This window comes from Molossus molossus, unplaced genomic scaffold (genome assembly GCF_014108415.1).
Source record: "Molossus molossus isolate mMolMol1 unplaced genomic scaffold, mMolMol1.p scaffold_m16_p_31, whole genome shotgun sequence".
In the NCBI taxonomy this organism is placed as follows: Eukaryota; Metazoa; Chordata; class Mammalia; order Chiroptera; family Molossidae; genus Molossus; species Molossus molossus.
This window is the reverse complement of record NW_023425368.1, coordinates 1,273,985-1,282,238: the sequence shown is the minus strand read 5'-3', so window position 1 is coordinate 1,282,238 and position 8,254 is coordinate 1,273,985.

The following is an 8,254-nucleotide window of genomic DNA, read 5'->3' as shown; positions in this document are numbered from 1 at the left end:
GGCAGAGCCGGAGCTCGGGGTTGCCAGGGAAGCAGCTCTCACCACGCCTGGGGGACGTGGGGGACCGTGGGCACCGCAGACATCCCAAGTTGGCACGTGCTTCCTGGGACAGCAGCGGGTGCCCCCCAGGTTGGGTGCAGCTGCTCATTCCCCTCTGCCCTGCCCGTGCCCACGGTGGGCCTGGGGGCGCGGCCGAGACCCAACAGGAGCGGGCACCTCTGGGCCACATTGGTGGTGTGTGTGCTGTTGGTGCCAGGTGTGGCCGGGCACACCTGACTCGCTCCTGCTCATGCTGCCCACTGCCCTGTCACGTGGATGGTTTTAACCCAATTCTCCACCCTCACCTGCCTCAGGTCTGGATTTTGTTTTCGAATCCTTACCCAAGGGCACACTTAGAGAAAAACATCGGTCAGTTTCCTCTGTCACACCTGACTGGAGATCAAACCTGCAACCTGGGTGTGTGTCCTGACCAGGAATTGAACCTGAGACCTTCTGGTGTCCAGGGGACACTCCCACCAGCTGAGCCACCAGCCAGGGCAAGGAGGCCCCGTATTTCTTGGTGGAGCAGGGCCGCAGATAAATGGATGGCGGCGGACCAGGAGGATGGGGCAGGGGTCGGCAGTGCCCAGAAGGGCCCCTGGAGGCGCTAGGGGGTGTCTCCCTTGTCTGGTCTCTGAGGAACAGTGGAAGCTACAGGACCCTCCTGCAGAGTGGGTGTGGCTGCAGGGGGGTGCGGTCAGAGGTGGGGGTGAGCAGGGGCTGCCTCTGTTCCCAGCCTGTGCCCGGAAACTGGAGTGGGCGGAGCTCCTGTCCTCCTGGGCTTACCTTCCAGAGGTTGGGGGTCATCAGTCAGCAAATTAATAAGCCAATGTGAGGTACTCACTGGTGCCACAAAAGAAGAAAGTGGGGAGATGTGTGTTACTGGGGTGAGTCCTACTGTAAGTCCGGTGATCCAGGAGTCAGGCAGACGCAAGGAGGAGCCGGCAGAGGTCCTAAGCGGGCACGTGGCTGGAGCCAGGTCAGCAAACAGGAGAAGCTTGGACAGTGGGTGAGGGTCAGAGGGTGTGGGGCGAGGTGGGCTGGGGACGTGTTCACGCGGCCTGTGCGGTGTGCTGGATCCAGCTGATTCTTTTTAGGGTCTCCCCCCAGCCCACACTCCCTGTCTAGTCCTGTCACCACTGGGCAGAGCCGGGCACCCTGTGCTGGGGGTGGGAAGGGGCTGGGCCTTCCTGGCAACCTTCCTGCGCTAAAGGTTCTGGGCCCCGCGGTCACCCTCCCGCGGTGTCCCCAGGCCTGTCTTTATCCAGGATCTCATAGTCACATCTATAAACTCTTGCTTGAAAATGGAGCTGTATTTTTAGCTTGCCCAGATGGCAGGCTCTGGCCCGGAATGAAGCTGTGTTCTCCACGCTTCGAGCTGTGTGGGCCTGAGACTCGCTTGCAAACTCACTCCACGGCCACACGGCTGGCCCCACGGTTCCTTTGATGGCCTTGTCCTCACCACCCAGGGCCAGTGGCATGGGGAAGGGAGCTGCAGGCCGCAGGAGAAGACACATCGGGGCACTGGGGTCAGGAACCGCGGCCCCAGGCCACGGAGGACCGTGTTGGGAGGGTTCTGGGCAGCTCCAAGCCGTGGGAGGGTTTCAGGGGAGGACCTGGAGGATGGGCGAGGGCCGCTCCACTCCCTCGCGGAGGACTTGGTCTGCAGACCACGGGCGTTGGCGTCTGCTTTCTCTGAGTCTGCCCCTCATCAGTAAAGGGGGTGATCTCTGGGACTCCCCACAGGAGTCTCACGAGGACCACAGCAGATGCCACCTGTCACAGGTCTCTCACTGAGCCGTGGGGCGTGTTACAAACAGCAAGTGTTTGCTCCGTGACAACCTGGGGTCCCTAGGTCCTGGCTTCCCTGACCCTGCTCTGGGGAAGCACAGTGTCCAGCTGACCTGTCAGTCAAACCTGTTCTCAACCCGGAGGTGGTTTGGCCAGGAGGAGACCCCACCTGGCCCAGCCTCCTGGCCCCTTTCCCTCCCCGGAGCGCGCAGAGACAGGGATGTGTTCTCATCGTCAGTGGTAGATCCTGGCTGGTGCAGAGGCTCGTGGGTGCCCACCCGCGATTCTCTGCCACAGTGGACTCGGGCATGGACGCTCCGCAACCTGGTCCCACACTCGCTGTGGACCTTGGCAGACTGTCTCCTCCTCTGTGAACCGGGCTCCTCCAGGACCGGTCCACACCGGAGCGCGGAGTGCTCTGCGGGGCGGCTGGAGGGGCGCAGTCCTAGGCTGACTCCTTCCAGCCTGACGTCGTCCTGGGGCCTGCGCGGCGGTCGCCTCCAGCTTCGGGACTGCGTTCTCCTGCCCTCGGGGTTCCGGGGTGTGAGGAGCACACCTGAGCGCCAGGCAGGGAAGCGGAGTGGGCGGGGCGGGACCGCACGACCCCCAGGAGCCCAGGAGTGGGCGGGGCAGCACGACCTCCAGGAGCCCAGGAGTGGGCGGGGGAGCACGACCCCCAGGAGCCCAGGAGTGGGCAGGGGAGCACGACCCCAGGAGCCCAGGAGTGGGCGGTGGGAGCACGACCCCAGGAGCCCAGGAGGTGGGCGGGGCAGCACGACCTCCAGGAGCCAGGAGTGGGCGGGCAGCACGACCCCCAGGAGCCCAGGCCTGGGCGGGGCAGCACGACCCCCAGGAGCCCAGGACTGGGCGGGGCAGCACGACCCCCAGGAGCCCAGGAGTGGGCGGGGCAGCACGACCTCCAGGAGCCCAGGAGTGGGCGGGGCAGCACGACCTCCAGGAGCCCAGGAGTGGGCGGGGCAGCACGACCCCCAGGAGCCCAGGAGTGGGCGGGGCAGCACGACCCCCAGGAGCCCAGGAGTGGGCGGGGCAGCACGACCCCCAGGAGCCCAGGAGTGGGCGGGGCAGCGCGACCTCCAGGAGCCCAGGAGTGGGCGGGGCAGCACGACCCCCAGGAGCCCAGGACTGGGCGGGGCAGCGCGACCCCCAGGAGCCCAGGAGTGGGCGGGGCAGCGCGACCCCCAGGAGCCCAGGACTGGGCGGGGCAGCGCGACCCCCAGGAGCCCAGGAGTGGGCGGGGCAGCACGACCTCCAGGAGCCCAGGAGCGGGCGGGGCAGCACGACCCCCAGGAGCCCAGGAGCGGGCGGGGCAGCGCGACCCCCAGGAGCAGCTGCGCAGGCGTGCTGGCCCCAGACAGGTGAGTCGGCTCCACCTCCACTCGTGGTCCTGCCAGGCCCGCTGCACCGACGCCGCCGACCATTTCCCGGCCGAGCGTCTCCCACAGGGCCCGGGCCGCGGCTGCCCGTCTGTCCTGCCCAGGGCTGTGGTCAGTGCTCCGCTCACCCCTGCCCCTTGGTCACGCGTTCCCAACAGAGGCGGCAGCGGCAGGTGGAACGGGGCCCTCAGGAACCCGGCGTCCCTGCCACACCATCCGCTGCGGTCCCAGGTGACTGCTGACACCGGCTGGGCCACCGCAGCCCGCGCGCCCCGCGGACCTTGGTCTGGCAGCAGAAGGCCGCACTGATGGGTCCCGCGAGCGAAACCGGCACGGAGGCTCCTCACCACCTTGACACGCTCGGAAGAAGAGCCCAGATGGGCCAGCCCTGAGCACCTGCCGCAGCTGGAAAGACCCCGCCCGCTCGCCGGGGTCCCAGGGAGCTGGAGCTGCCCCTGCGCACCTGCCGGCCCCCCACGGCCCTCCTGTCGCTGGGGTCAGTCTGGTCCCACAGGCGAGTGAAGGTCCTAACGGGCTCGCCACCCCCGGACGCATCCGGCGGGCCACCTAACGCGAGGGCCTCTCCGTCGCCTGCTCTGCAGACTGCCTCTTGCCACTCCTTGAACTGAAGACAAATGGAAATAGTTCTGGGGGGAGTGGCCTCCATCACTAAAAACACTCTGTTTTTAACAAAATGGGAAATGGTTCAACACTGGGGACTTCACTCAGCCTTACCAACAAGGACCACCAGGGGGTGCCACAGCACCGGGGAAGCCGCGGGAGCCAGGCTGGGCCAGGCTGACCTCTCTCTTTTTTAAAATTGTTTTTCTCGTTATTGATTTTAGAGAGAGGAAGGGAGAGGGAGAGATAGAAACGTCGATGAGAGAGAACACCGATGGGCCGCCTCCCGCATGCCCCCCACTGGGGATCGGGCCCACAACCTGGGCATGTGCTCTGCCTGGGAATCGAACCCGCGACCTCTTGGTGCAGGGTCGACGCTCACCCGCTGAGCCACACCGACCGGGCCTGCTTTTCCACGGACATTCTCAAACACGTTTCGTGTCTCAGACACCGGCCGTGATGGAGCAGAGAGGACTTTTGATGGGAAAGGAATAAAGAACACAATCTTATTTCAACATTCTTTTTATTGATTTTGTAACTTAGGCGACTGGGAGGAGCCCACAGTCTCAGGAAAAGGGCCCCAGAGTCTCGTCTGGGTCTTCTCGACATTTCATGTCTCGCATTGCTTTTGGCTTTGCATCGATACGGGCGCTTCAGTTCAGAAAACAAGGCACTAGGACTATCGTATCAGCAACAGTAATACATTGATGATATATTCATCCCTTCAGGAAACAGCATTGGAATACAGTATGGTTTATGCTCCGCACACCCAAGGCACACACTTTTATGTTTTTCCTTTGTGTGTTTCTGTGTTCATTTGAAGGCTCGTATTGAAGTGTCCGAGTTGCTGTTAACACAGAAGCGGTGGGCAGTGACTGGTCATTTCAGACATGAAACGGTAGAGATGGTGGCGTGTAGAAACACTTACAGGAACAGTAAAGAGACAAAACCACCGATACAGCCTGGATTCAATATCCAGGTGGTAAGACCCGCCGACGTCCCCGAAACGAGCTTGGAAATGACCCGATCCTCCCTGAGCACGGGCCGTGCCGTGTACTGGCCCAGCCACGGAGGCATCGCCACCAACGTGCGTGGATGCGCGGATACCTACACATACGGAAAGACAGTCCAGTTCACCGGTTATTCAAACGCCTCAAAGTACAAGGAAAAGAAAAAGTCTTCCAATAACTTTTTTCCCCTTAACAAGACACACTGACACGTATGTAGGCATGGTCTGGGGGGAACCATCGTGCAGCTGGGGGTGCTCAAGACCAGGGAGAAACCGCCGAGGCGCAGGACAGAAGGGAGGTGACCCACCAAGCGGAGCACTTTCCGTGAGAACAGAAGCGACGTGGCCGTTGGCCAAACAGAATGTGCCGAACAGGAGAAACTTTAGGACCCACCACGAGGGGTTCACGGACGAGGCCCGTGGTTCACTGTTTACATGGAACACCCTCCTCCGGGCGGCAGATGGGGGAAGCCCCCGTCTTTCTGCCTCCGTCCGTTTGCCCCTCGCCTCCCTACGCGCTTCTTACCAAACCCGGCCAGCTGGACGTCCACCAGAGAGGCTGTCCGTTCCGCAAGACGCGGGGCCTGGCGGCGAGAACACAGGCCGTGGGTGTGGGGGAACCTGTGCTCCGGGAGACGCTAGAACCTGCCTCACCCCCGGCACCCCTGCTTCCGTCCAACGCAGAGGGAAGCAGGCTCCGCCGCCCCGGGACAGCCGTGCCCACAGGCGTCCGGGTCGACGCCGGGCAGTTCTGAAATAATGCACGTGCCCGTCGTGCTGGGGTGACCCTTGGAGGCAGTGGGCCCGAGGCGGACCAGCACGCTGCAAGGGGGCGCTCACTCTGGCCAGGGTCTGGAGGTCGTGTCTGTGACGTTTGGTTCCGCCATCACTGTGTGTAATCAGGACCACAACCTTAGTGCAATTGTGTATTTATTTTCTAGTCATCGGGGGGGCATACACGGAATTTAGGGGCCGGGAAGAAGTGCAGAGGACAGGAGCTAGTTCTTTGTTCCGTTTCGTTTTTAATAAAGTCTAAAAAGAATAAGAGCACAAAGCAGCAGTAACAGAGATAATGCGAACACAGCATACAGACCAGAGTGTGAAACAGGTTCGTTTCTCAAAACCCTCCCCCCGCAAAAAGAGAAAAGAAAAAAAAAAAAAGAAAGAAAGAAAAAAATCGGTTCATGGGGGGAAAAAATCATTTTTTGTGGCCCACAACCTGGGTAATGCTTGTTTGGTCAGTAACTCAGGAGAAAAAAAGAAAAAGATCACCATTTTTATTAACTAAAGTACCACAAATAATTCACTTTGTGATATGTCAAGTTCGGCAAATCAACAGTCACATCGAGTCATTTTCATAGTGAGTTCACCGAAAATGTGCGCGGACGCCCGGAGGAGGCGCCGCGCCGGGTTTACATCATTCACATCTCGAGAGATTTTGGTTTTTGTGTACACAATGTTACAGAAACTCGGCGTGTAAATTACAGTATATATAACAACGTTGATCGTAAAACCTGGAGTCGTATCCACACGATCCTGTGAGCGGCCTGCCCGGAGCCACCGCCAGGGAGGCGCGCGGCGCAGGGCCTGGTCCTCACGGGTCCCCGGGGGCGGACAGCGGGCGGCGGTTTGAGTGAGGGGCTATTGCTTTCCGGAGCGAGATCACCCACCGAGGGGAGCGAGAGGCGGGTTTGTTTTGGCATAATCGTCTTTTCTGTTTTCGGGGTGCGTTCTGCCGGGTCCTGTCCCTTGGCTAAAATAGATCAGTGTGAAAACCAGGGGTCCCTCAGCTCCGGTCTGCGTGCCTCTGGTGAACTGCACGGCCGGCTCTCGCCGACCGGCCAGCTCCCAAAGACCAGGACACCTGCGGCCACCTCGTCGGGCTGGGTCGTGGTCGACCGGCTCCCTTCCCCCCATCCCGTCTAGCTTTTGCCCGTGGCGCTGAGCACAGGGGTGATGGCAAACGCAGGCAAAGGAAAATGCAGAGCCACGGGGTGCGTGAGCTGATGGAAGACGGAGAGTGGCCAGACCGCCGTCCCTACGCTTTCTGGACGGGGACGGGCCCCAGCAGGCCACCCAGTGGACCTTGGCTTGACATTTCTCTCGAGGGGGAACAGGGGAAATATACGGAAGGGAAGAGCCTTCATGTCCCATTGATTGCGAGTTGGGTTGGACTTACAGAAGGTTTTGGGACAAAGGTCCAAAACCCGGTTTTCAATTCGGGGCTCGTGGCTGGACAAGGTGTGTGGCGCGTGTGTGCGTGTGTGTCTGGAGAAAATGCTGCACTGTGGACGGCAACCCCCTCTGGAGAAAGAATTGTCCTTCGATGACAAATTTCTAGCAAAGATAGAAAATATGGCACAGCACGGCTGGTTCCAATGCATCCAAATAAGGTCGATGGGGAAACGCCGTCCTTCGACCGCGTCCCCCGGAAACGGTGTTCCATCCCCAACGTGCTCTCTCCCGCGTCCGAGCGCAGAGACGGCACAGAGGCTGCCCGGCAGACCAGCAGACCAGCCATTTCTTGTTTTTTGTTTCTTTCTTTTTTTTTTTTTTTGTTTCGTTTTGTTTTCTTTTTTCTTAAAATATTGTGCTTATAAACTATCTGTACAACTAGTTACACTTGCAGTAGAGAAAGATTTTAAATCGCTAAATGTTACGTGTTCGTTCTAGAGCTTTACCAGACCTAAGAGACACTCGGCTGGGAGCGGAGAGAAGAAAAAGGAGGCGGGTCGTGTCTTATAACTAGAGATGGGCTAGGCGCCTTCTGAGATCCTGGCAAACGCCCCAAACCTGACCGGTTCTTCCAAATGTGGGAGACCGTGCCGGAGGCCTGACCGGTGACCTCCCCGGGAAATCAGAGGTATTGTGGCGGGGGTGGGGCTGGGGTGGGGTCCAGGGGAGAGAACGGCAGGGCTGGAGAAAGCCTCGCGGGGGGCCCGCCGGGACCTCCCTGCTCTCCCTCCGATCATCTGTTGCCCCTCACCCTGCAGCCCACCTTCCGTTCTCAACCCTGGGTCCTGCCGCACCCTCTGGGTTCTCAAGAAACCTGTGGTACTATTAAGACAAACTGGTGGGGTTCCTGGACACTCAGAGAGAAAGGGGAAAAGCCCGAAGTACCCCCCTCGCTGGCCTCAGAGAGCAGAAGGGCTGCGTCAGCCGCGACGCCGGCTTCCCCTGGGCCCCGGCTCAGAACCGAGGTGGGCCCCCCAGCCCCCGCCGCAGCGCACGGCCGGCGACGTCCACCGTGCGTCTTGTTCTGTGTGTCCGCGCGGACGCTCTTCTGATCTGCCCTGGGCAGACGTCAACACACGTTCGAGTAAAAAAAAAAAATTCTGAGAGGCAGAGGACCCCTCCTCCCGGCCTGGGGCTGACACCTGGCAGACAACTGGTCTGGTCC